This window comes from Papaver somniferum, chromosome 7 (genome assembly GCF_003573695.1).
Source record: "Papaver somniferum cultivar HN1 chromosome 7, ASM357369v1, whole genome shotgun sequence".
In the NCBI taxonomy this organism is placed as follows: Eukaryota; Viridiplantae; Streptophyta; class Magnoliopsida; order Ranunculales; family Papaveraceae; genus Papaver; species Papaver somniferum.
This window is the reverse complement of record NC_039364.1, coordinates 247,557,764-247,585,708: the sequence shown is the minus strand read 5'-3', so window position 1 is coordinate 247,585,708 and position 27,945 is coordinate 247,557,764. Positions and strand designations below refer to the sequence as shown.

Below are 27,945 nucleotides of genomic sequence, written 5' to 3'. Positions count from 1 at the left end.
TGAGAATCTTTTAATTAAGGTTTCTTAATTTTTATATGTTATTTAATCTCCAGCAATTAAATGCATATCTTTAGAAAATAATAATTAGTAATGTGCATTTACTGATTATAGATTTTTTTATTGGGATTCGGTCAATATTTGGACAGTGCATTTCCAGGAATTATGAAAACCGATTTTGTGTTTATTGCATATCTTTGAGAATATTCGGTTTTGGAAATTCCTTGGTGTCCAAACTTCATTTTGTATAAATACTGAAGTTTTCATTTCTAGCAAACTAATCCTCAGAGCCAGCAAAACTACCTAGTTTTGTTGTTACTGGTGGAGCCGCCTATTCGGAGAGGAAAGTAACCTAATTAGGCGAAATCTCTTACGACCGCTCAGTTTAAAGACTTCTTTGGGATTGAGAAGCTCCATTAGTACCGTTGGTGGGAAACTAGATAATTGCAGTTTATTATTAGTTTTCGATTGATTTGATTGACTAACGGTTGTTGAACTTTGATTGAACCTACTTTGTTTATGCTTGAGAATCTTCTCTTCTGATATAAGATTCACTCAAACTAGATCGAAGTTTCGACGGGGATCTTTAGACTGTTTGTAGATATAAAGACGTCTTGTGATAATCAAACGTTAACATACTCTGTTCTGTGTGTGATTGATCACAAGAGATTCAAGTTGATTGTGTGCAGGTGCTGATTGAAGATTAAAGAAGATTTGAAGACAAGAAGACTTTTTGGGTTCATAATCTTTGGTGTGCACAGTGCTAGTTTCGGCTGGAAAGGGATCCAACTATAATTGGTTCATCTTTGTGATAGATTGGATTGATTAGTTGAGTATATCGACATCAATACACTTCTTTGTGATTAACAGTATTGATTGCATAGTCTAACAATTACTTTGGTAGTTGTTGAGAGATTGATCTAAGGACCCGACAAAGGAGTTTATTGGTTAAACGGAAGAGCCTTTGTCAAACTCATATCACGTTGTTTGAAAAGAGTTGTTACCGAACAGATTTGTCGTTCCTTTACTGTTTGGAATACGAACGAAAGGAATTGTTCCAAGTGCGTGACTTATTAACAAGTTGGAGGCGCAGGGATACTGAGGAAACTAGGTGAACTATAGGTTTAGTTGCTTGGTCTCAACTATACGAAGTTGGTTTGATTTTGTATAGCGGCTTAATTCTGAGAGTATTCAATTCTGGACTAGGTCCTGGGGTTTTTCTGCATTTGCGGTTTCCTCGTTAACAAAATCTTGTTGTGTCTTTTACTTTTCTATTTCTGCAATTATAATTATTTTTATTATAATTATAAGTAAAATACACAAACGTTAATTCCTATTTTACTTGATAGACAATCCCTAGAGCTTGGTTAAGTACGAACCTATTATCAAGTAAATATACTTCGTTGTCGTATTGTCTCGATCTTGTATCCCTAGTCAATCACACAAGTTATCTTGTTGTCACATTGTCTCGATCTCGTATCCATAGACGATCACACGAAGTGTGAACCGATTAGTTGTATTGTCTTGACTCAGTCTATATACAATCACTTTCGGAGAAAGGACTTATAGGGTGGAAAAGTTTTAGATTGAGGTATATAATCCGTAACAGACACTAGCCTACTGCAAACTAACTTCGGACTGGACTATAGTTGAACCCCAATCAGTCTCCCACCGATCCAAGGTACAATGATACTCCTACGCCTCTGATCCCAACAGGATACTGCGCACTTGATTCCCTTAGCTGATCTCACCCACAACCAAGAGTTGATGTAACCCAAAATCACAGACTTGATAATAAACAGATCTTTCTCACACAGAAAAGTCTATCAAAGGATAAATCTGTTCCCACAGATAAACCCTAGGTTTTGTTCCGTCTTTTGATATAAAATCAAGGTGAACACAAACCAATTGATAATCCGGTCATATATTCCCGAAGAACAGCCTATATTAATCAATCACCTCTCTACAATCCTTCCTGACTACACAAGCGGATTGTCGAGGAATCACAAACAGTGAGATGAAGATGTTTATGACTTCTTTATCTTGCCTATCGGAGAAATCTCACGATCTCAAGTCAATCATTCGATTGTACTCGTATGATATAAGATGCAAGATCAGATCACACAACTACGATAAAGTAGTATCGGTATGGCTTCACAATCCCAATGAAGTCTTTAAGTCGTTAACCTGATTTTAGAGAAGAAAATCAAAGTTTAATGGAGATCGACTCTAGAGGGCGCACTAGTAGCACACAGACGTGTGGGGATTAGTTTTGCACAATGTTAGATGTCTCCTTTATATAGCCTTCAAATCAGGGTTTTGCCTTAGTTACAAAGCAATCCTTATTCACCGTTAGATGAAAACCTGATTTAGATTCAAGCTAATATTTCTCAACCGTTAGATTGAAAACTTAGCTTGTCACACACACTTGGGTATACGTTTACCGGGTTCGTGAAAACCATGCCCAAACGTGTACGTGTATGTTGGTTCAACATAGTAACCCAAAAGGTTAACCATATGAGCATTTCATATTAACCTTGTTCTTATTCACCATAAATAATTCAATTGACTCAAATGAACTAGTTAAAGAGTTGTTCAATTGCTATGAGATCTTATGTAACTACACAAGACACAATTGAAACAAAGATGATTCGATTCGATTGAATCGACTCATGAACATTATAGCCACGGTTTACATAAAGCATTCCTTAGTAATTTAATGTTTCATGTTCAGAGCACATCTTTAGATCATAACCTCTTAAGTTCACAAACAAGTTCGCGGACTTAAGTTAATCGGTTGAGTTTTCCAAACTCAGCAGAAATTCTCGGAAAGAGAACTTCCGCCAGTTCGCGGCCGTAGCACACAAACGAGTTTTGGAAAATCCAGCAGAAATTCTCGGTCGAGAACTTCCGATAGTTCGCGGACTTGGCAAGCCAATTCCACAATCCTCCCGATTTCTCTTGATCAACAAAGTTCGAAAACTTCGGTTCAAGTAATACATGGTTATGTAATCTAAACTCTTATTTTAATCATTGAGACATTCTCAGAGGACGCTATATAGACGTTATTCACAGACCGATTCACGTCAAAGCAATTCTCAAAGTGATTGAAACTTTTGATGACTTTTGTCACTAGGTGAAGATAAACTTGATCAAAGTGAAACGCTTTACCAACACACGATTTCGAGATAAAAGATAAGCAATGAATACTCATCTCGAAACATCAAATGTGTATGATCTAGTCTATATAGCATATGACTTTTGTCTCATAAGAAGTAGGAGATAGAAGAGATAGACTTTTGAGTGATAGATAAGTTCAAGTCTCCACATACCTTTTTGTTGATGAAGTTCCACGGTTCCTTGTATAGATCTTCGTCGTTGTATGATGAATCGCCATGAAGTCCTTGAGCTCAACTACACTTTTCTATCCTAGTCCGAGACTTAGCCATGTAGGCTAGAAATCAAGACTTATAGTTTTGATCACTAACATTGACAAACATGCTTGAGATAGCAACGCATGCGAGGTTGACCGAGCTATGCTCTAACAAAAACCAAATTACTTGTAGTTTTGGTTTTGATATTGGTTATCTAAAATGGTGTTTAAAACCCTCGTGCTCAACTCTTATAGGTTTGCATATTCTCTTTGTGAGATTTGTAAGATCCTTTAGGTTTGTCCTTTATTTTTTCGTTTCTTTGTCATTTTGTGACAAAAAGGGGGAGAAATATATGGAGTAAACAAGTGATATTGACTTGTTATGAGTTGGTATCACTAAGGGAAATGACATTTGTGCTAAAACGTTTATTTTAACGAAAAGAGTGAAAGCATAGACTAAGGGGGAGTCACATACCATATGATATGTAGTTATGAGGAACTACATGAAAATAACAAAGACGTGCAGATTGAAAATCTACCTATCTTACCTTTAGGGGGAGTATTAGCTTTGTTATTATAATGTCAGCAACGGTATTTAAGGATTGAATTTAATGCAGGTTTTGTGCTATTGAACTTGGAATCAAGCGTATGTGTATAATGAATTTTTGTAATTTATTTATCCATATGATGTAAGAGTTTTGTCACTAAAATTGACAAAGTGGGAGATTGTTAGAGCATAGCTCGGTTTAACCCACCAAGCGTTGGTATGTCAAGTTTGGTTGTCATATTTTAGTGAATCAAAACTCATTTAAAGAGTCGCTTGATTATATACTAAAGTCAACTTCGTATAGGATAGCTTGAAAGTATTAGGATATGAGACTTACAAGTATTACATGAAGACTTGAAGAATGTGAAGAAGTATGGATCTACAACGACAACATCATCCTTCCTCTTGAGGTTAGTAATATTTGAATTGAACTGTTTCTTTCCCTAACGTATCTTTCAAGTCGTGCATATTGAAAACATAACTGCGAAGCTGTGCATGAAACTCTAGTTAGACATAGTATTAAGGAACACAATACGAGGTTTATTGCTTAACCATTAAACTTTGTATATAAGACATCGACATGATCATATGAATGCTATTGTGATTGTGTATGCGTATGAGTGAAGATTTCATCCTAGGAAACAATGTTTTACCTTCGTTTAAAGGAAGTAAGTTCATAAACTTGTTTTGTGAATCGAAAGGGAAATCGCTAGGCTTATTGGTATTGTTATTCATTGCACATCTATATTGAATTACCAATATGTGTGTTTAGTATAACCGCTCATAAACTTGTTTATGTATCTTGGTAAAACTATTCACAAGGCCTGACTTATGTATTGGTATGACTTTTATTAGTGAAACCGATCTTAAGTAATCACTCAAGATGGTATGATCGATGCCTTGTAAATAGAAACTTTTATCTAGTCATTGGGGAACCGATCCTAGTAAGAGGTGCAACAAATTTGCAAGAGGGAATCGATCCTTGTAAGAGGTGAAACACGTTTTTAGTATATGGGGGAACGATCCTATGAACATGTGCAACAAGTTTGTAGTTTTGGGGGAACCGATCCTATGGACCTGTGCAACCGAATACAGGTAGTTACCATAAGTTGTGGGGAACCGATCCTAGTACCTAGTCAACCAAATTTTGGTAACTAGCGTGACTATGCACAGTACTCACATGGAGGTAGAACCGAACTTGTTTTGGTAGAACCGTGAAACCCATATTTGGTGATTTGATAGGATAATCAATCACATAGTTCTTGGAATTCAGACGAACCAATTCTGAACTTGTTTGGAAGTGTGGCAAATCGTTTCCAAGATTGTAAGTATGAAAAAGGACTTGCAAAGTAAAGATATCGACATACTTTGAACATGTGCAGTAACTCTTATCATTAATTGTTCAAAGATATTACTTAATAGCTAAAGGAGAATCCCAGGATCGAAATAAACTGAGAATCTTTTAATTAAGATTTCTTAGTTTTTATATGCTATTTAATCTCCAACAATTAAATGCATATCTTTAGAAAATAATAATTAGTAATGTGCATTACTGATTATAGATTTTTCTATTGGGATTTCGGTTAATATTTGGGCAGCGCATTTCCAAGAATTATGAAAACCGACTTTGTGTTTATTGCATATCTTTGAGAATATTCGGTTTCGGAAATTCCTTGGTGTCCAAACTTCCTTGTCTATAAATACCGAAGTTTGCATTTCTAGCAAACTAATCCTCAGAGACAGAAAAACTACCTAGTTGTGTTGTTACTGGTGGAGCCGCCTAATCGGAGAGGAAAGTAACCTAATTAGGCGAAATCTCTAACAGCCGCTCAGTTTAAAGACTTCTTTGGGATTGAGAAGCTCTATTAGTACCGTTGGTGGGAAACTAGATAGTTGCAGTTTATTATTAGTTTTCGATTGATTTGATTGACTAACAGTTGTTGAACTTTGATTGCACCTAGTTTGTTTATGCTTGAGAATATTCTCTTCTGATATAAGATTCACTCAAACTAGATCGAAGTTTCGAAGGGTATCTTTAGACTGTTTGTAAATCTAAAGACGTCTTGTGATAATCCAGCATTAACAGACTCCGTTCTGTGTGCAATTGATCACAAGAGATTCAAGTTGATTGTGTGCAGGTGCTGATTGGAGATTAAAGAAGATTTGAAGACAAGAAGACTTTTTGGGTTCATAATCTTTGGTGTGCACAGTTTTGTTTCGGCTGGAAAGGGATCCAACTATAATTGGTTCATCTTTGTGATAGATTAGATTGATTAGTTGAGTAGATCGACATCAATACACTTCTTTGTGATTAACAGTATTGATTGCATAGTCTAACAATTACTTCGGTAGTTGTTGAGAGATTGATCTAAGGACCCGACAAAGGATTTTATTGGTTAAACGGAAGATCCTTTGTCAAACTCATATCACGTTGTTTGAAAAGAGTTGTTACCGAACAGATTTATTGTTCCTTTACTGTTTGGAATATGAACCAAAGGAATTGTTCCAAGTGCGTGACTTATTAACAAGTTGGAGGCGCATGGATACTGAGGAAACTAGGTGAACTATATGTTTAGTTTCTTGGTCTCAACTATACGAAGTTGGTTTGATTTTGTATAACGGCTTAATTCTGAGATTATTCAATTCTGGACTAGGTCCCGAGGTTTTTCTGCATTTGCGGTTTCCTCGTTAACAAAATCTTGTCGTGTCTTTTACTTTTCTATTTCTGCAATTATAATTGTTTTTATTATAATTAGAAGTAAAATACACAAACGTTAATTCCTATTTTAATTTATAGACAATCCCTAGAGTTTGGTTAAGTCTGAACCTATTATCAAGTAAACATACTTCGTTGTTGTATTGTCTCGATCTTGTATCCATAGTCAATCATACAAGTTATCTTGTTGTCGCATTGTCTCGATCTCGTATCCATAGACGATCACACGAAGTGTGAAACGATTAGTTGTATTGTCTCGACTCAGTCTATAGACAATCACTTTCGGAGAAAGAACTTATAGGTGGAAATTTTTTAGATTGAGGTATATTTAGGTACCCTCGTCTTTTCAGTTTGGACACCAAGGAATTTCCAAAACGAAAATATTCTCAAGATATGCAATGAATGCCCAAATTCAGTTTTCTTAATTCCAATAAATCACTACAAAAATGATGGCCAGTTGAGACGGAACTTTTGAGACGTCTGTCACAAAACGCGACACCACTTTATTGTCGTCGCTTCTGCCTGAACCTGTTGTGACGACATCTATCCAATGTCGACAGGCTTAGCTGTCACCCGAAAATGTACCGTCACAGGTAATTTAGTATATTTGACTGGTCAATATGTATCGTCAAAAATAGGTATAATTTTTATCATTTATTACTCCCTCCGTCCAAGTTTACTTGCTTAATTTGGATTTTGCAAAAACTTGAAAGAAATTCAAATTACTTCCACATACACCATCGATCTTTTAAATTGTTTGTTCAATATACTAGTTTTCATACCATAGTTTTTGTTTCTTTCTTGAAAATTAGAAAATTTTAATAGGAAATATACCAATTTTTTGGTACAAATTTGTTAAAAAAACACAATTTAGGCAAGTAAAGTTGGACGGAGAGAGTATATGGTTATTACTTATAATAGCTTATATAGATTTGATTCTTTTGATTTCTTATTTCACCAGTTGGATTCTCATTTCAACAAACCTTAGATGCCCTAAATCCGGAGGTTAAATTATTTTTTTCTAATGTTGGGATCCTAGTCCCACATTGGTTAGATGAGGCTTAATTGGTAGTTTATAAGTCAATGGGTTCCCTCATCTAGTCAACCGGTTTTCGAGTTGAGTTCTACCCATGGGCTTATGACGAGTTTAGGGTCGGTACCCTAACATTTGGTATCAGAGCCAACCACCACGATCTATGCCCGCTCCACGGAAGGGGTGACCTATAGGCTAAATTAAAGTGTTGGGGCACCTATGTATGGGCGTAGTAGTCACCCGCATTGAATACTGATAGGGGAGTGAAGCCGCCATAAGAGAAAGGGCTACCTTCGGGTCAGTGTCGATAGAGTGGGCCAACAAGGACGTTGGGTCTGGAAGCGTGGTGGGATGTTGAGATCCTAGTCCCACATTGGTTAGATGGGGCTTAATTGGTAGTTTATAAGTCAATGGGTTCCCTCATCTAGTCAACCGGTTTTCGAGTTGAATTCTACCCATGGGCTTATGACGAGTTTAGGGTCGGCACCCTAACATCTAATAAGAGAGATTACATTAAGAACTATAAATTATACATGGGTATGTCCTATCTGGAGGTTAAATTACATTATTGATTCTGCAGGAACAATTTTGATTCATTTGAGTGAAATGATTTAGTCAAACACGGTTCAAAGAATTTGAAGTGATTTATTTTTATTGTTTTTTGAGAAATTATCTTAAGAGTGAATTAATTTGGTCTAAGAGTGGGATTTTAAGTACTATAGTGGTATTTGTTGTTGTTGTTAACAATTTGTTAGATGCTTTGATTTACATTGGGTGGTTTTGTTAAAATGTAGGTTGGTGATGCAATTATGGATAGTTCATGATGTTATTTGAATCCAGAAGATATGGATTTTTTGTGAATTAGAGGAGGATGAGGGTTGAGATGGTAGCAGCTGTTGGAAGAACGCTTGCATTAATTCTGATGAAGAACGATGATTATGTTGGTGCTTGGTAAAAGTTAATTGATGCACGGACTTTGAATCCGGGACTTGAATATACTGATGAGATGATAAAAGTTTGTGACATAATATGTGCAGCTGAGCCTCAAGCCTAGTTAGTAAGTTCGCGAATGATTCGCGAATCATTCGCGAATTTTTCCGTATCACGAATTTTACCGTCTTATTCGCTTATGTTTGCAACTCCGAACCCAAGTCGCGTATTATGTGGCATTCCCGGATTATTCGCGAATCGTTCACGAATTTTACGTATCCCGAATGATACGTCCGCTTAATTCGCCATACATTCTTTAGCTTTTACTTTTCAAAGACTCCACTTTTTGGGCTTTACTGCCTCCCGAACATACACGACCGAATATTAGACGTGTTGTAATTTTTATGAAACAAAAACGACTGAAGAGATTTGAAGGTGAAGGTGAGAGAGATCTCAAACTCACTAACCAAGCATCTAAACCACTATACGACGTCCTTTTGGATAACTAATGTTGTATATATTATTAATATCATCATATTGAGTTTATTTTTTTCTTAAATAACTCACACATATGCATAAAAATTGGTCTATGACCTTATAAATACAAATTATTTGTTATATATAGATACCGAATTTTCAGAGCCGAACTCACATTTATAAATCGAATTATACACGTACGTATGACGTTCCGAATTAATGACGAATCACGTCCCGTTGACCGAATTTTTGACCGAACCTGGATTTTACAAAACCGTATAATACTCGTACGTTTGACGAATCCCGAATTGCTAACTAGGGTCTCAAGGGAGTGAAATTGATCGGCGCCTGGTTCTCGGGATTAACAAGACAACCAATGAGCATAATGTACTTATTTCTGTTAAGTTCTTTTTGATTTTAATCAAGGGATAATTGGTGTTTGTTACTCAGATTTTGACCAACAATATACTTTGGTCTAACATTTGTCCAACATTAGGGCTTGGTATCTGGACTGGACGTTGACTCACATTGACTGTTTATGACCAAACTTTAATCAATCAATTTTATAAAAGAAAAATACTGTTAAATTATGAGTTTACAAGTATACCACTGAAGTGAATTACGATCCAGCGGTTACAATGAAACCACTTTCGGTCCTGATTCAGACTAAACCAAACCCCAATTTTGTCAAATCCTACTCAAATGAAATCACGAAAAGATTGAATCACAGGGCAGCTAAAAAATCTTCACCAGCAGCTCTGTGTTTGCTTCAAACGAACTCTGCTCAAATCCATTCACATACCCATGACAAGAACCATTTCATTATTCTTCTTCATTCATCTCACAACATCATGATTTATTGTTCTTCACGGAAACCACAAGAAATCCCCAAATCCTCACTGACCACAACAGAACCAAGTCCATTGTTCTTCTCGGCTTTAAGATTGCCAAAAACTTCATGGATTCAAACTCTAACCAAAACGCATTTGAACAAACAACGAAAGTGAATGAAGATAGAAGCTAGTATGATGAACAAATTTGATCAAGAATTTGAGGAAATCTTGATAGAGGAATCAAATTTGAAAGAAAAAGAAAAATAGATCTGAAAAAGAGAATTTGCAGGAAGTGAAGAAACAAAGAATACCAAAGAAAAATAATCTTCACCCAAGAGAGTATCTGTGAATCAGTGTTGCAAGAGAAAGAACACAGAATTTTGTTGAAGATGAAAAAATCACCATTGAAGGATCAAAAAAGCTTAAAAGCTTAACCTGCTCTTGGTACCATAATCACAGGTGAAGAAAAAGATATTTCATTAAGTATGAATATCTATGTAATTGTTATTAAGATGTCTGAACATAGCATTTATAAAAAAAACACTAAACTACACTATACACGTGTAGTTGCCACAGAGATTGATGGCAGAGATTATATGTACAGACACTCTAAAGATAAGGGCACCATTAATCCTTTCCTTGTCTTCTCGGTGCATCACCAATTCTTCAGCACAACAGAACCTAGACTCCATTACTCCTCTTATCATTTAATTCCACCAAACAATCATTTCAGTCTCTCATCAATAGCGAAACATCAAATTCAACAATCCTCTCAAATCAACGCCTCAAAGTTTAGCAAATTCGATAACCCAGAAAAAGAAAACGGCACCAAATTAACCAAATTGGCAAATTTCATTCTGAAATATTGTAAGTCTGAAATTCAAAAGCTTAATTTTAGATCTGTTACAACTAAAAGAATCTGAAATCGAAGAGAGGGAATGTTATAAATCATCAAACAACCACATCGCTTCTCCAAATCATCTCTTGCAAAAAAATAGATTCATGTTCTTCGTCGACTGTTCATGCATAAAACCCATCAGCAGATTCAATTTCAGCAACAAAAAAAAAAAACAAATACAAAATCAAAACTCTAATTGTATCAAATTTAGATATTACCCAACTATCGATTCCACTTCATATAAGATTTGTTAGGATTTTGAAGGAAGAGAAGATGGGTTGGTAAGAAAACAAACAAACACAGAAAACTAGATCGTGATTGTGCTGGTTACTGCAATAGTAGTGCCGGAGAGATAGAGAGTGGTGGTGGTAAAGGTTTAGAGAAGGAAGAGGAAAAGATAAAGATTTTCGTTATTTACAATGATAATTTTGTAAATATTAAGAACATTGAAGGGTATGTCAGTAAATTCCTTGATAATTATATTTTATATAGTTTTTTTAATAATTATTAAACAGAAGTTCAGACATAATCTAGTCAACGCGGGTCAACGTCCAGCCCAGGTACCAAGCCCTAAAGTTGGACAAATGTTAGACCAAAACCTAATGTTGGCCAAAATCTGAGTACAAAACTCCAATTATCCCTTTATTCAATCGTCGTGCTTTGTCAACTAACCTGGTGTTTGATTTGGTTATTATTGCAGGTATGAGAAAGTTGGAAATGTTTTGGCGTGGAAAAAGATTCTGCTGAAATACCTGCAAAGAATGTGAATTCGTAGTGAGCGTTTGACGTTCTATATTCATGAGTTCGAATGTTATATCTAGGGCTGCACAACGGGTAGGGTGGATAGGATATGGCCTATACCCGCCACCCTACCCGTTTACCAACGGTTAAGAAAATCTTTACCCGCCACCCTACCCGCCAAATAATGGATAGGGTAGGATATGGTTAAAAAACTGGCGGGTAGGGTAGGGTTGACGGGTAGGAGTAGGGTATGTGCATTTCTAGGTAGGGTGGGTAGGATATGGCGTATACCCGCCACCCTACTCGTTTACTGGCGATTAAGAAAATCTTTACCCGCCACCCTACCCGCCAAATAGTGGATAGAATAGGATACGGTTAAAAAACTGGCGGGTAGGGTATGGTTGGCGGGTATGGGTAGGGTATGTGCACCCCTAGTTATACCGACATTCATTTAACAAATTTCAGGTATGCATCAATTTGCTTAGGTTTATACTGAACATTTCACGTTCTGTTTTTTCTTGATTGTACCATTCTTTTCGTTCGGTTCCGAATCTCTGGCGTCCTTTAGTTTAGGAATATGGTATGCACTGTGCTTAACTAATTTTCCATGTGAATAGCTTAAAATGTGAATAGCTTTGCAATAGATTGTTGGATTCGTGATTCTAGTATTTTCGACACATACACGGAGGAGTTAGTTCCTTATAAATAGATGTTGTATTAGAAACTCCACCTCATCATCAATTTCTTCTCTGTTTTAGATAATAAGGAGCTTATTTTCTCTTGCACATACTGGGATATTAAACTTCTGACGAAGTAATAATATCATGGCTCGATCTATGGTGCAACTTGTTAGTGGATCAGTTATGAGATGATGGGGCAATTGGATGTTACTAACACAATAGTAGTTCTTCCTAAGTTTTTTATACTGTTTGGTGCAGTTTCATTGGAAGTTATCTTATACGTTTTGCTTTTTTTTTTTTGAATTTTTCTTACACCTTCAAATTTGTGTTTCAATCATAAAATTAACTAGATTTGTGTCCGTGCTACGCACTGGGCATCGTTTTCTTCTTTTAATTTAATTTGGTGTACGCGGGGTTTCGTCCTACCCCGTGGCGATGCATTTTGATTTGGTGTGTGCAGGGCTTCACCCTATCCCGTGGAGATTCATTTTTGATTTGGTGTGCAGGGAGAAAACATAAAACAATTATTTTTCCAAAATTGACTCGCAAAAGTAATTTTTCAATATCTCATATCTACTCATACTAATATATAGGCATTCCTAGAAATTGTAAAAATCGAATGATCCCATAAGTCAGATTATTTATGTGCTGGAAACCTTCTTTCAAAGTATTTAGGTACATTATGATTATTTTTATTAGTAATCATGAAAAAATTATTTATACATACGAATATGAATATATTATATAGCCAAATGAGACAATAACTATCTTATTCGTTTTTGACGTAGCCTAGGCAATAAGCGCAGTACTTCCATGTGTAAAATAATTTTTGGCTGCCAATCAAAACTACCTACAGAAAACATATGCTCTGTATTCACGTACACAGAAAAAAAACAAAAAAAAAATCAAAAAAGAGATACTTATTACATAAACACATGCTGGCGGCAAAATAAATTTGATTCAAAGTATTTACCACAGTATGATTCATAGAGATTATGCATTCAGACCACAACGATAGGTTCCCAGTTAGATAGCAGGTTCGATCTACACTGGTTGGAAGCACCAACATATTATTAGCTGGAAAACTATCTCTAGTCATATTCTTTTGGCACGGCCAAGAAGAAAATAGCAACATCGTAGTTTCGAGAATCACATAATTTCTAGATCACTAACAGAAAAAAGCAAGCCTAGATTAAAAGCCACCTAAAAGATGGCGATATCTTTATCCTGAAAAGCTATCAAAGTTGTCAGATGCAAAGAATTCAATTTGCAGAATCTCCATGGCTTTCTGAAACAAATATATATGGCAAACAAATACATGCGAAAATGCTGGATTTCAGCCAGCTGCAAAAGCACGAATAAGCATGTTAGACGTCAAAAACCACACTGCCGAAACAAAATACACAACAACGATCCTAACAAACCATTTCCAATGCACACGAAACCGGAGCAGAATTCCACGATATCCAATCCGGTAAAGGCTTGCATCCAGATCGTTATCAGAAACCCACATTGTAACATCTATGCTCCTCTATGCCCCTGTCACAGCCAATACAGCCTCTACATCATCAATTGGAATCTGCACATAATGAATAAAACCCAAAAACAATTAGAATAATATCGCGGGACTATTACATTATTCATCCATGGCCACCGTCACAGGGAATTAATAAAAAACAAACTTATACCTAGATGCCAAAGTCCATTCTATGGAGCAAGTTTCTCCCATTGACCATAGAGCCATTCTGCAAGAGTGGCGAAGAAAGTACATGAGTCCAATATCTCCGAGCACCAATTCTGCGAAGCTATTCAAAGGTTGCCCCATATCCATCCCAAGAAACATGATCTTAGTACATATTTGAACCAACACTTGGATAGTCTGCATGGACAAATTCTTCTTCGACCGACTCTCTGCACAGGAAAACACATAAATAATTGACCATCTCACTCCACTCAGAAAAAATCAAACACATCGATACCAAGAAAAACTTACATGTAACTCTACATATAAATATAGACGAAGTGAGGATTTAATAAATAGCTTACTGTACAGGTTTCCAATGCGAAAATATAACCATCTTAGAAGATAATGACTTGGAGTACTTGCATGCCAAAGATCAATAGTCATAGCAATATGCCCATCAAGTGTCAAGAGAGAAGGGTCTACCGACATGTTTGCAAATTAGTAATCTTAAAAAAATTAAGCTAATAGTTACATAAAATCTGAAGTTGCCAACGTTTTGGTTTCTAAAAGTTTAGTATGTTCTATATGCTCTGTTTTTCCACAATCCCAAACCATGGAGTGAGAGATTTATATGATTAACTTGGAAAAGACAGAGGGTGATCTAATTTAAATCTACTCACATTTCCGTCCTTCCTCCTCTGATATGAGAAAGGATAATATATTAGAAGTCAGAACACAGCAAAAGTTTTACAAAGTTTTGTAGAAAATTATCCTTCAATTCCATCATGGATTCCCCAGGCATCACCTAGCATCAGCTATTGTAATGACACGTTTCAGTATATAATCAAAGGAAGTATATAGGCTACTTATAATTTTAACTTTAAAGGACTAAAATAAAATTCTTTCATAAGCTACTTGCAGAGTAGATTTATATCTGTGTATCACCTTGCCCCCTTGAATTGAGTTCAAACTAAATGTCAAATCATCACATCGCACGGAGGAAGGGTATAGAAAACATGAACATGCTAATCTTTTTCTACACATATGGTCATGATTAAAACCCAGTCCTACATGAATATGTTTACTAAAGACACCTGTGAATGTAATAAAATCCAGTTCACAATAAACAGAGACTGTAGTCTTTCAAAGCAGCACCTTCTTTATTCTTTCTTATTTGTTTTGGCCAAAACCAAAGCTACATAATCCAAATAAAGAAGTTAAGGTTTTCTGCAGGTCTATGATTTCACATGAAAACTCAAATAAAAACATAAACAAATATCCAGTAGAATATGACATTAATACATGTCTCCAAATTTGACCATTTTTCCTTTTTCCTATGAATGATATCAAAATTAGTAAAGGAATTCACTATTGACACATGTCACAACGACGACCACGACTACCAGCACCACCACCACCACACACAACCATAACTATGGTCTAATGAATAATAGCAAAAGAACTTTGGCTTATATATGAAAGCAAAATGCCAACCCTATCCAAGAAGTCCACAAAGGACTAAGGTCATAAACAGGATATTATACTGAACAGCCAAGCTAACCATACGATGATATGGCTCGAACCAAAATACAAACGAAAATGTTCCCAAAATATGATTCTAACCTCCCGATTGACTTTTGAGTTCTGTATTTTGCTTCTTCTGCAACCCGATTTTCATTGCAATCATCTGGATTTATGTTGTAAACGGCGCCTGGGCGCTCTAGGCACGGGAGTCGCCCAAGGGGCGCCTAGGAAAAAAAAGTGCCTTTTATTTTTGCTGATTTCGAATTTTTCCTTGGTGCACCTAGAGCGCCTAGGCGAGGGGTCTGGCGCCTAGCCTCGCCTAGCGCCTAATACAACATAGATCTGGATTTTAAAGTACTTTTCATGTTTTACATGTACTACCTAATCAAAACCACATAACCAAAAATAGAAATTCTCAATATGCTTGGAAAACCAAGTAAATTTGTTGAAATACAATGAACCATACCATACATACTAATGACTCGACGCTCCAAACAACTTGGACATAGAGCTTTCTTAGAAATGGATGTTTGTCAGCGATCCCCTACAATATCAAACGAAAAATGCTTCAAGAAAAAAAGAAAAAAGATCAAGCCAAAAAAAGAAATGGAACCTTCAAAACAGGCCTGAACTCGTTCATAAATCGATAGTAAAACATCAAGTAGTACAAGTATGCTAACATTTAATCCATACACAATTCAAAATCCGGCATTTGTTTCTAGCTTTAGATATCAATCAGTGCCTTGATAACTCGACAGAGATAAGATTCCCTAATCAAAGCGGCCTGTTTATTCTTTTAAAATGTAACTACCTTACAGTTGCAGGTATTTAAAATAATTGGACGACCACCAAAGGGAGGAGTCCCTTAGTGATGAAAAAATGGTGAGTTTGTCCGTCACAATGTTTGTGCAGAGAAACTGAAATTGGTTTTCTGGAAATCACAATTTCATGAAATTAAGCTCAAACTTGGGATCATCAATCAAATTGATTACAGATTTCAGTCAAACACCATTAAACAAACAGATTCACAGCTTAAAATTCTTTAAGATAGCCATCAGATTGATTGAAATCGATCAATTTCAGTATCATTTTATTAAAAAGCAGTTCCCTTTCATCGTTGGCCTTCACTACTGCAGCAGTAATCTAGTTATTACAACTCATATTTCTTCTATTGAAGGTGGATTCAATTACCTTTCTACAAATATATAACTGCTAAACATCAAGAGAATCCTCAAATCTATAATCTTAAATAAACATTAAGAATTAACATTTATTTTCCTCCTTGGCCATTTTTTCCTATTTATACGACATCGTTCAATCATGAGTGTTTTCACATTTTTTTTTTCGATGTATAAACAGAAAACTAATGAATACTCATCTGGCAGACAATAACATTAGACTTTCAGGTCCTACAGTTAGAAAAAGTTAACCCAGTAAATAAAGACTCTTAGTTCAGCTTTGTAAAGACAACCTTGTATTGGGAACAGATTGAACTGCCATTTAGCAGTGCATAGAACAGTTTGAAAGTCCCTATATACACAATTCGTCATGATCTTGTGATTCTAAACCATGAACTGCCGTTAAATCATTTATAAAAAGAATCAAAAATTTATGAACATAAGTACCAATTGCTCCATGTCCATAACCGAAATTTATGAACATAAAGTCATTGAGTCATCAAAATTTATGAACAGATAGTGCTATCATATTAAGGAAAAACAAATTTCTCCCCCAAATCATAAACCCTAATTTATGAATAAATCAAATATGTATTCAAAGAGATTGATTTTTGAAACCCTTAACAAAAAAAATTGGAAATTGGTGTAGATTAAGAAAAACAAAAACTCACCATTGGTTGTACCGGCTTCTCTTGCTTGGAATAATTTCAGTCCATGATTGATTCATCGCACTCCCACTGATTTGAATCGAACCCAGAAATCCCTAATTACAGCAACCCAAAACAGCCCCAGATTTTTTGGGTTGTTAACTGCCATCTTCATCCCCCTCAACGTGAACCCATTCTGAAATTGATCTTCGTCTTCAAAATCCACCAGCAATACCCTTGCTCTTCTCACTGGTTTTTGCAGCCGTTTTGTCACTCAAAACAAACCAAAATCATCTCCAATTAGAATTGCAGATAGACTGATCACTGCATGTGAAAACCTTGTAATGGAAGAGCGTGAATCAGCCATTAGATTTAGCTTCGGTTAATAACAGTTGGTCGGACGAAAGGCCATGCAGAGAAGATACAATGGTGAGGCATGGAAGAACAGAGGCAGAGAGGAGCTCGAGTGGTGAGTTCGTGAAGAGACGGCAAAGAAAACTCGAATAAAAGTTTTTTTCTTTTATGTTTATGGGATGACTGTTTCTTCGTTTTCCATTTTATTTTTCATTAAAAACCGGTATTTTCTGTTACGTTCATATAATTCAAGGAAAAGTGAAATTTTAAGGTGTGGGGACGCTCACCCAAAAGTGGATATTCACACCGCGCGATACATGGCCTCGCATGGGTTATGAGTTTAAAGGGTTTGATAACCGATGCTATTGGACCATTCTTTAGCAGCAAAATGAGCTTTGGGTCAAAGCCAAATGGATTCTGTTGGGAGTGGTCGCAGTATGATTAGCCCTTGGAGCAGCCAGAGCTCTCAAGTAAGTAGTGTTAAAAATAATTATTAATTTGTGATTGAGTCTCCATAAAATTGCAGAACTCATAATGGGTTAGTAAGACAAGAACTATGATTTTGGGCATACCAAAATCTTTCAAGGCATACTGAATGAAGACAAAAAAGGTTGTGAAATAGCAAAATCAGATAACCCCTTAACGCATTTTTTTCAATGGAAAATCTGCCCTTTACGTATTAGTGTTTATAATCTTGATTAGTGATTAAATATTTTGTTTAGTGATTAAAATAATTTTCAGAATTATAAGAGTTGTTTAGATGAAAAATTTGAGGAAAAAAAATCAAAGTTTTGGTTTGGTTAAGAAGGAGAGAAAGAGAAGTAAAAAGTGAGAAAATTCTAATTCTTGATTCAATGGAGGATGAGGAGGGTCATCATTCATCTAAAAAACCTAGGAAAATACATATCAACTACAACAATGATCCAGAAATGGCCGATTTCTTAGATTATGAGAATGATTTTACACCCACTCAAACTCAAGCTCAAGCTCAAACACAAACTCAAGATGATGATTTTTATGAGCCAAATCCTGATGATGAAGACATTGATGAGGAACCCAATGCTTCTAATACACAGGTAAACTTATATCCTATACTTAATCTCACTTCTATAGCTCTCAATTATCAAAAGTTAGGTTTTTTAATCATGGTTCGGCGAAACAGGTTGATGTTCGGCTCACATCTATGAGCCGAATCTACCAATTGATGAACGGTTCGGCTTACTGAATCTGTTTACTGCATGCGCCGAACCTATAATTTCCAATTCCAACCCTTTTGCTAGACACTAGTTCGGCTTATATGAAAGTTTCATAGTAAGCCGAACAACATCCTGAATAGCCCGGAATAGAATCATTACTAATTCGGCTTACATATCCAAAATCGTATGTGCCGAACATAATTTTTTAATTTCTGGGTTGAAATATTGTTACTGGTTCGGCACATATGGAGAATATCGTATCAGCCGAAACCTCTTATGTTCAAGATTCGACACATAATATGATTATCGTCTGAGCCGAACATGAATTTGTAAATTTTTGGGTTAAAATATTGTTCGTGGTTCGGCACATATTGAGGATATCGTATAAGCCGAAACCTCTTATGTTCAAGGTTCGACACATAATATGATTATCGTCTGAGCCGAACATGAATTTGTTTATATTTGGGTTAAAATATTGTTCGTGGTTCGGCACATATTGAGGATATCGTATAAGCCGAAACCTGTAAATGTTTATAGTTCGACACATAATGTGATTATCGAATGCGCCGAACCTTGTTATTATATTCCCTTTCTAGTGTTTAACCTTGTGATATTCTTTGTAGATCGTGCTTGGACCCATGGAAAATCAACCTGATCCAGTAGACATAATTCACGAGGATACCAAGGATCACTAAAACATGAAATTGAGGAACATCAACCTGATCGTGCTTGAGGAACACCAATACTGGATTACACCAATAATGATTTTTAAGGCTCGGCTTATAACTCAAATTATAGAAAAAGACGAACCTGAAGGACCATTAAAAACAAAGTTCAGCACCTAAAAGCAAAGGTGTTTGCAACACCATAAAAGTGTACTTAAAACTTAAGAAGAAGTGTACCATAAAAGTGTACCATAAAAGTGTACATAAAAGAGCATTTAACCACGACCCCTCTTCTTAGTTGCACGACCACCTCTTCTTCCACCTTGGTCTTCATCTTCCGACGCATCATTACCGGGTTGGACGGTAGCACCACCTTGGCTTGTACCTTCACCAACTTGTCGAGACCTCTTAGTGGTAGGCCTTTTTTCGGGTTCCTCGGGTCCTTGTCCTTTGTTGATGATTGCATCCCACTTGTTGATGAGGTATTTTTGTTCTTCCACGGTCATTGGTGTTTTGCAACCAAGTTTGGCCTTCATTTTTTTCAACATCTCCCTACCCGCGGCAACCTATTTTTTCATTTGTCAACAACTTATAACCATGAGGTTGAAGACATTTTTACCATAACTAATATATGAAAATAGTATAAAGTGAAGTCATTCTTACCATAATCTTGAAAGCCTTGACTACATCTTCGGAAGTAGACTTGTTGGTGATCTTGATTGGCTTCGCCTTCCCCTTATCAGCTATCTTTTGCCTTTTCTTATTGATAATGAAGGGATGAGAAATTTGGTTATACCAATCCATATAGCCCGGATCCTCTTCACATGGATCATCAAGTAAAGGTGTTAACTTGGACGCATCTAATGTGTGATTGTCTAAATTATTCCAAAACTCAACGGTGGGATCAGGATCATACTTTGGTTCCCAAGATGAAGTGGTGCTTTTAGTTCCCTTACCACTATTTGGTAACAATCTGAATTTCTCGTCAAACAAAGGAACCTTTTGGACGCATCCTAATTGACGGAGTACTCGCCTAGGATCGTATATAACATAACCACCGGGATACCACAATGGCCCATGATACATACCTACCAGCATATCCTCATCTTCAACAACTTCATCTTCCTTCTCATATGGTTGAAAAGTGACATCATCAACACCAAGACGGTCTAACGTCTCTCTCAAACTTGCCACCAACTTCTTTTTGTTCCTTTTCTTGGAGTCCTCGTACGCGTACCGTACTGCAGTTGGCTCAGTATCAACATAATCGACATCTTTCACAAATACTTTGGCCAAGTTCAAAATTGGGAAATGGTCATATATCCACACCTACATCCAAAGAACCACATTAAAAAATCAAAGGAATTGAATTGATAGAAACAAGTTTTACTTGGAAACATCAAAGTAAGACTAAAGTTTGCAAACTCAGAGAATTGTTCGGCTTATATGGATCAAGTATTATAAGCCGAACCAAGTAAGTAAAAACTTCGGCTTAAAAGATTTTATGGTTATAAGCCGAACCATACTCTAAACTCCCAAAAGTTACCTGGAGCAAAGTGAAGTTCCCTCCGATGTTTGTACTTGTCAACCTAGACGCGGTGGCAAGTTGGTCCAGCAGGTAAGCGAGCGTAGCCGTTCCCCAAGCAAACTTGTTACAAGTTTCAAGATTCTTTACCAATTGGAGATAATTAACATTTACCTTGTTTCCGGTAGTGTCGGGAAAGATGTCTCTACCAAGAGTATAAAGCAAGTAGGCAGTTCCGGTTTGCTTCACTTTGACGGGATCCATTATCAACAAACCTTGTGTGACTCTTTCCTTTGTGTTCTCAAACTACCTTTTCAAGTTAGTCAACTTGATCTTCTTATTCTTCTTATTTCTGCCACCTGGTATGCAAACGGTATCGACATCTTTAACTGATCGACAAAACTCCAGCTCAGTTTTCTGTGAACCCCAACCAAGGCATTCCAGGTACAAATTGTATAGCTCATCCCAACTCATGTCATAAAAACCAGCATCCACACTTACACCCCTTGCTTTAAGGCCTGTAATCTTACTAGCCTCATCAGGAGTGATTGCCATCTCTCCAAAAGGTAATTGAAATGTGTAAGTTTCTGGACAAAAGCGCTCGGTAAATGCAGAGGCCGACACACTATCATATTCCTTATGTCCATAATTGATGATAGGCCATAAAGCACTGAGTTGTACGTAAGCAATCACCTCAGGAACCTCTTCATCAAGACTCCATTCCGCTGCCCTCTGGTGTCTCAATACTCGGACTGCACGGTTGTGATCAGGAGTCTCATAAATTTTCTTCGCCCAAGAATCAGCATAACCAATCAACACATTTCCTCCATCTTCCGGAAGACCATGAGGCAAACCATCTGATCGAGGTGTAATTACGTCATCTTCATCAGGAATGTGTAAACCAGTGATCCGTCGATCATCATCGTTCTTCTCGGGTTCTGCCACCTTCTTACCTTTCTTGTCTTTCTTGGGTTTTCCTTGGGGTTGTGTTTCTTGATGAACTTCTTTATTATCATCAACTTCTTCATCTTCATCTATTCCTTCTTCTTGTCTTTCAATTCTTACTTGTTCAGCTTCGTCTTCTAAAATTCATCCTCTAGCTCCCACTCCCAATTTTTTCTTACCTCCTCCTCTAGGATCGGGAGTTTTAGAAGTAGAAGGTGTTACCTCCATCTTCTTCCTATTTGTAGTTGCATTGGTCCTGACACAAGTATGAAAGTTATAAGACTAATTCGAACAACAAAGAGATTTGGAAAGCCAAAAACTTGTAAGAAAATAAGAAGGCTCGGCTTACCCGAATAACACATATGAGACGAATCATGTCTTGAAATTTTTATTAGATTACACAGAGAGTGGATCGGCTCATACCACAAAACAATTATAAGACGATCCTATATATTCGGCTCACAACCGATACCGTCGAATAAGCCGAGTCTCTGGTTATGAACTCAAACATGTATTCGGCGCAACATGATATCATATAAATAAGCCGATCCTATACACTTGTAAAATTTATGAAATTTTAACAATGATATTCGGCGCAACCCTAATACTATCGAATAAGCCGAATCTAGACTTATGAATTGAAACCTTTATTCGGCGCAAAACTAATACAACCATACAAGCCGATCCTAAGCACATGCAAAAATTCTGAAATTCAAACAACAATCATTCGGCACAAAACTAATACTACCATACAAGCCGATCCTACGCACATGCAAAATTTCTGAAATTCACAAAACATATTCGGCACAAAACTAAGACCATCGAATAAGCCGATCCTAAATATAAGTCTCTGTGTCACTAAGTTCGGCTCAAAACGGATTTCAGATATACGTCGAGCCGTTCATATGCACTTTCAGGGTTCAGTTTCAAGAACAGCTCGGCGCACATCTAAGATTTTTTTTGCGCCGAACCATACCCTGTAACCGCAGCAGAAACATGATTTTGACGAATTAAATCAATCAAACCAATCAAAAACATCAAATACGAGATGGGTTTGTAAAACTAACCTTCTTATTCTCATTTCTGGAGTTGGTTCTTCTTCAATCTCTTCTTCCGGTTGATTTTATGGTTGATTTTGAGTTTCTTCTTCACTCTCTAAATCTTCTTCTTCTTCAATGGGTTGTTCAATCGCTCGATTAGAACGAGATACTGGCTTACGGCGAACCATTATATAGATGAGTTTAATCGTCAACTAAATTTTCACGAATCGACGATTAAATTTCGGCGATGATACGATGAAAAAAAAAGAAGGAGAAGGTGGGTTCGGCTGTGGAGGATGAGGAGGAAGAAGAAGGGGTTGAAACTGATTTTAGGTTTATGATTATAGATTTTTGTATTAAGGTTAGAGATAGATTAGTAATTTATAATATTTAAGGTCATAGAGGTAATTAAACCACTCATAGGGTACCCCTTATAAGGTCACCCAAGTTAGGACAAGCCTTGAAAGTTTTTGGTATGCCCAATATCATGGTTCTAAGACAAGGCTTCTAGACCAAGTGAAGCCCAAAATAATCTAGGCTAGTATTATCTAGAGTATTATGTCTCTAGAGGTTTTTTTTGTCTTAGCCGGTCTCTAGAGAATTCTTTATCTAAATTTTTCTTTCTTAGTCGGTGTTAGTAAGTCATGTAAAGAAGTATCTAGAGGGTCCTAGCTAGTCGGTTAGTTTAGATATAAATATGCAGTGGATGTGTTCGTTTGGGATCATCCAAAAACTCAAGTGAGTTGAGACTTGAGAGCGAGTAAGAGTGAGAGCTAGTCAGTAAGAGCTAAAGTGCCATTGTAAACATAGTGATCCAAGGTGCTTTACTAAAAATTCCTCTGTAACATTTCATTTCATCAATTAATTAAAGCCTCACTTATCAATTAACCAACTTCTTTTCCATAAACCAATTTCATAAACTCATCACACTTCGGCATTGCGCCAACAAGTAGGCGTGTCAATCACTTCTTATTTTACTTGTCATTGTTCGAGTTACAACTTCCTAAATTTTTTCCTGAAAATCATTTTATTGTTATAGAGATGAGAGGTTAAGGTTTTGTTGAATTGTTAGATAAACCAAGTGATTCTGATAATAACAAGATGAAAACAGGCAGTCAGGCACTATGAGGTATATTAAGTTGTTCCATGTATCTTCTGTACTAAAACTAGTGTTTGTATTGATGTTGCATATCATTTAACACGAACATTATTATAGATTACTGAATAATATATAATCTAAGGAAATAGAGTAAATGCTTGTGAAGTAATAGAATGGTGGGCGTTTATATGTACACGAATAGGAAATTTTTGTGATGTGTTACATTTCGCTTAAAGTTTGTGGTATTCATTTGTGCCGATATTACCTTCTTTTTCTTTCCAATTTCAGAATAAAGGTGACCTTGATTTTTGGATAATTATGGAAAGCTTATGTTCGGCTTCATTTGAAATTTCTTTGTACTTGGGCATTGTATAGGAACTTGGCTCATAAATTTGGCATCTTTGTGGTGATTATGTGATAGATAAAAATTGATACTCTGACAATAAATGAAATTAGATTTTTGTTATTGATTGTAAGTTTGTATGGTTGCCAATACGTATTTGATTGTAGCAATGAATTGGGTTGAAACATGTGTAACATTTCTTGTGATATAATATAGCAGTGGTACCTAAAAATAAATTCTTTTACTACCAGCTAATTTTCAACGGTGTATTACTGTTCCAAATTTCTTATTTGTAACTGCAAATGCCGTCCCAATCAAAAGTCAAATGTGACGAGAAGAGTGCCGTCACAAGGGGTATTGTGACAGTAAAGCCGTCACAAATGTTGTCGCAGTAGATCTATTGCGACGGCACCTAATGTGACAACACTTTGTCCGTCACAACATACCAATTGTAATGGAAAAATGATCTATTGTGACAGATTCTGACCGTCCCAATAGGGCATTATTTTTGTAGTGAATGCTGGTCCAATATTTCCAAAATCTCTCATAGAAAATCTCCAATTAGTAAATGCACGTTACTAATTTTTATTCTCTAGAGTTATGCATTAATTGCTGGTAATTAAAGCATATAAAACCAAAAACCTTAATTAAAAAATTCTTAATTTATTTCGGCACAGGATGACCGTGAGAACCAAGGAATATGTTTGAACAATAAATGATAAGAGTTACTGCTCGTGGTCAATACTAGTTGTGGCGCTGAAGCCAAAGTCATTTGAGTATGTAAAATAGGTCGTTTAAAGGCCACGCGGTAATTTAGCACTCCGGTATCTCGCATGTAGATTATGGCCTGAAATATTTCTCTCCATTTTGACCATGGCATAAAACACGCGCACACTATGCCACTAGCATGCCACGATAAATTATACCGCATTAACTAGCCGCTAACACGCCAAGTTATCCCTCTACATGGCACGAGTACACCCTAATCTCACAGATGGCTTTGGTTAAGTTGTTTTCACAACAACTCTAGCACACCTACAAAGCATACATCATATCAACAGCTACGATTTAGCCTAAATAAGATGAGATCTATGATTCATCCAAAATACCTAAGAAACATCAAAATACGTCACATGGGGGGATTCTTCATGGGGTATTGGTCTGGTGGTATACGAAAACATGCGGCGTGGCAACACTCCATGTGAAAAGTTAGAGTAGTGGCACGGTTACAACAGTTAAGAGAGATAGTGGGCGAATTGTAAAAGGGATTTCCAGAAACTTCCCTAAATTATCTCGCACTATCCCATCATCTCCATCTCTCCATAATCCACGACCTCCACAACTTATGTGATTGGCATTGCGTATTACTCCCTCCGTCCCGCCATTAAGTGACCTAGTTCAAGTTTGCACAATTTTTATGGCAAACAAGGGAAAAGAGTATATTTAAGTATTTTTTACAATTATACCCTTGTGGATAATAACTAGTGAAATTTTGAAATGGTTTATCTCTCAAACTACACCATGGATGTTCGCAATCTTCATACCATTGAAAAGCATTTTAAAACACCTACGTAACGAATATAAACATGCCTATCAAATTATGCATATTTCTAATTTTTCTTATAATCAATTAAAAGGATAATTTTAGAAATATCTCTTGTTTAGTGATATAGGTCACTTAATGGTGGGACAAAATCTAAAAGCAAATAGGTCACTGAATGGTGGGACGGAGGGAGTAAAAACTATTATAAATAGGTTACTTAGCCTACCAGAAAACAGAACAAGCTTCATCACCCAAAATCTTTGTTATTGTAAGGATCCTCAAGCTCGTCAACGCTATTAGACCAGTCAAAACACGATTTAACCTCTAATGAATCTATTAGATTAACAAGAACGTTAATTAATAGAATTTAATATAACAACGATTTAGATACCAAATTAGTACCATCGAATAGATCACGAAAAGTTATGCGAAATAGACTACTCAAACGTGTAAATCGGATACCGGACAAAGAAGAAATCTTCGGTTTAGCATGAGGGGCAAAATAGTCATTTTGCATCTAAATCGCTTGGCTGCCCTTATCCAAGACGTTGGGCGTCGTAGTAAAATCTCTTGGCCTTATCACCAAGACCGCATCGAATATAAAATTATTTCTCGTTTTCTTCTTCTCTCTTCTTCCCGTCTGTTCTTCCTTTTCTCTTTCTGTTAATCTCCATTTTGAAGATTTGAGCGTGATTTGTCTGAGCGCCATCTGAAGCTTGCTAACGTGATGAATGGAAGAAGGAGGTACTGTCTCTAGGTGTTGATTTGAGTTCTGGAAGAAGTTAATCGGTAAGCTTAATTAGGGTTCTTAATCTGTTGTTATTTCTATGTGAAATTGAGTATGTTTTGGTGTTTAATAACATGGGTTCGTTGTTAATTAGAGTTTAAAGGGTTGTTTGAGGTTTAATTTTAGTTTCTTTATGAAATTGAGTGTCGGGTTAGGGTTTTGGTGATTCTGTTTCGAAGATGAAGATTGTGACTCCTGAGTTGGGATATTTCAGATAAAGAAGAAGTATTGAATGGTGGTGATTGAATTTAGGTTATTGTTTTAGGTTTTGAGTTTGAGAAAGATAGAAGTTGGGATTCTTCGGTTTGATTTGAGTTATAAGAAGAAGAGTTAGATGTTGTTGGAGGAGTTATGAAGATGTTCTGTGGGTGGAGATAATGAAGAGTTGGAGGTGGTGATTGTTTTAGTTGGATTACAGGTGGTTGTGTTACAATGGTGATTCATGTGAATCAGACTTTGTGGAAGTTATTAGTGGAATTGCATATTGTATTGGTGATGGTGGTTTTGATTATATGTGTGTCTGAAGTGAGCGAATGTGTAGAACTAGGTCTGGTACTAGTATTGCAGGAATCAATGAAGAACTTTGTAGAACTGATAATGGTGGTCTTAGCTGAGTTGTGGAGTTGTTAGTTAAAGAATGAACTTAACTGAAGAATGGTGATGTAATACAGATGCTGATGAATTACAGGTGGAGCTGTCATGGCTAGGCGGAGGTGATGGTTATGAACTGGCATTGGTGGGTTGCAGTGGCAGTTGAGATGAATGGGGATATTGATAAATGAACCTTGTGGTGCTGGATGTGTGTTAAGTGGATTGCAGTTGAACTGGTGGATTTGTACTGGAAGGGTTGAGAAATGAACTAATTCTGTAGGTGTTGGTGTTGTTTTGAGATGATGGCTTTGACAGAGTTGTGTCACAGAAGTTGTCTGGATTGTGTTGTTGTTGAGTTAAAGTGGTCTGGGTGAAGATTTAGAATGTTTGTAGAAGTTGTGTTTATTTGGAACTGTAAAGATTTCAAGTGAAGGTGCAATGTTACCAGAATTGAAGTTGTGGGGATTATAGAATTCTTGAGTTAGAATTGGAATTGGTGTAGAGTCTAAGATTAGATCAGATTGTGTGTTTTTGCATATGTATTAGATATCATTTATTTTGAATTATTGAACTCTATTAGACAAAACAGTTTGTGTTTA

The 27,945-nt window shown here is 36.4% G+C and overlaps 2 long non-coding RNA genes across 2 annotated transcripts; both read right to left on the bottom strand.

The window, feature by feature from the left end:
• Positions 1–9,621: 9,621 nt before the first annotated feature.
• Positions 9,622–11,198, bottom strand: LOC113300068. Its single transcript, XR_003335395.1, has 2 exons — positions 11,023–11,198; positions 9,622–10,922 (listed from the first exon to the last, which is right to left on the bottom strand). It is a non-coding gene; the product is annotated as an uncharacterized LOC113300068 (long non-coding RNA).
• Positions 11,199–13,491: 2,293 nt separating this feature from the next.
• LOC113293606 lies at positions 13,492–17,762 on the bottom strand. Its single transcript, XR_003332392.1, has 4 exons — positions 17,283–17,762; positions 15,900–15,977; positions 13,914–14,136; positions 13,492–13,804 (listed from the first exon to the last, which is right to left on the bottom strand). It is a non-coding gene; the product is annotated as an uncharacterized LOC113293606 (long non-coding RNA).
• Between the last annotated feature and the right edge of the window lie 10,183 nt (positions 17,763–27,945).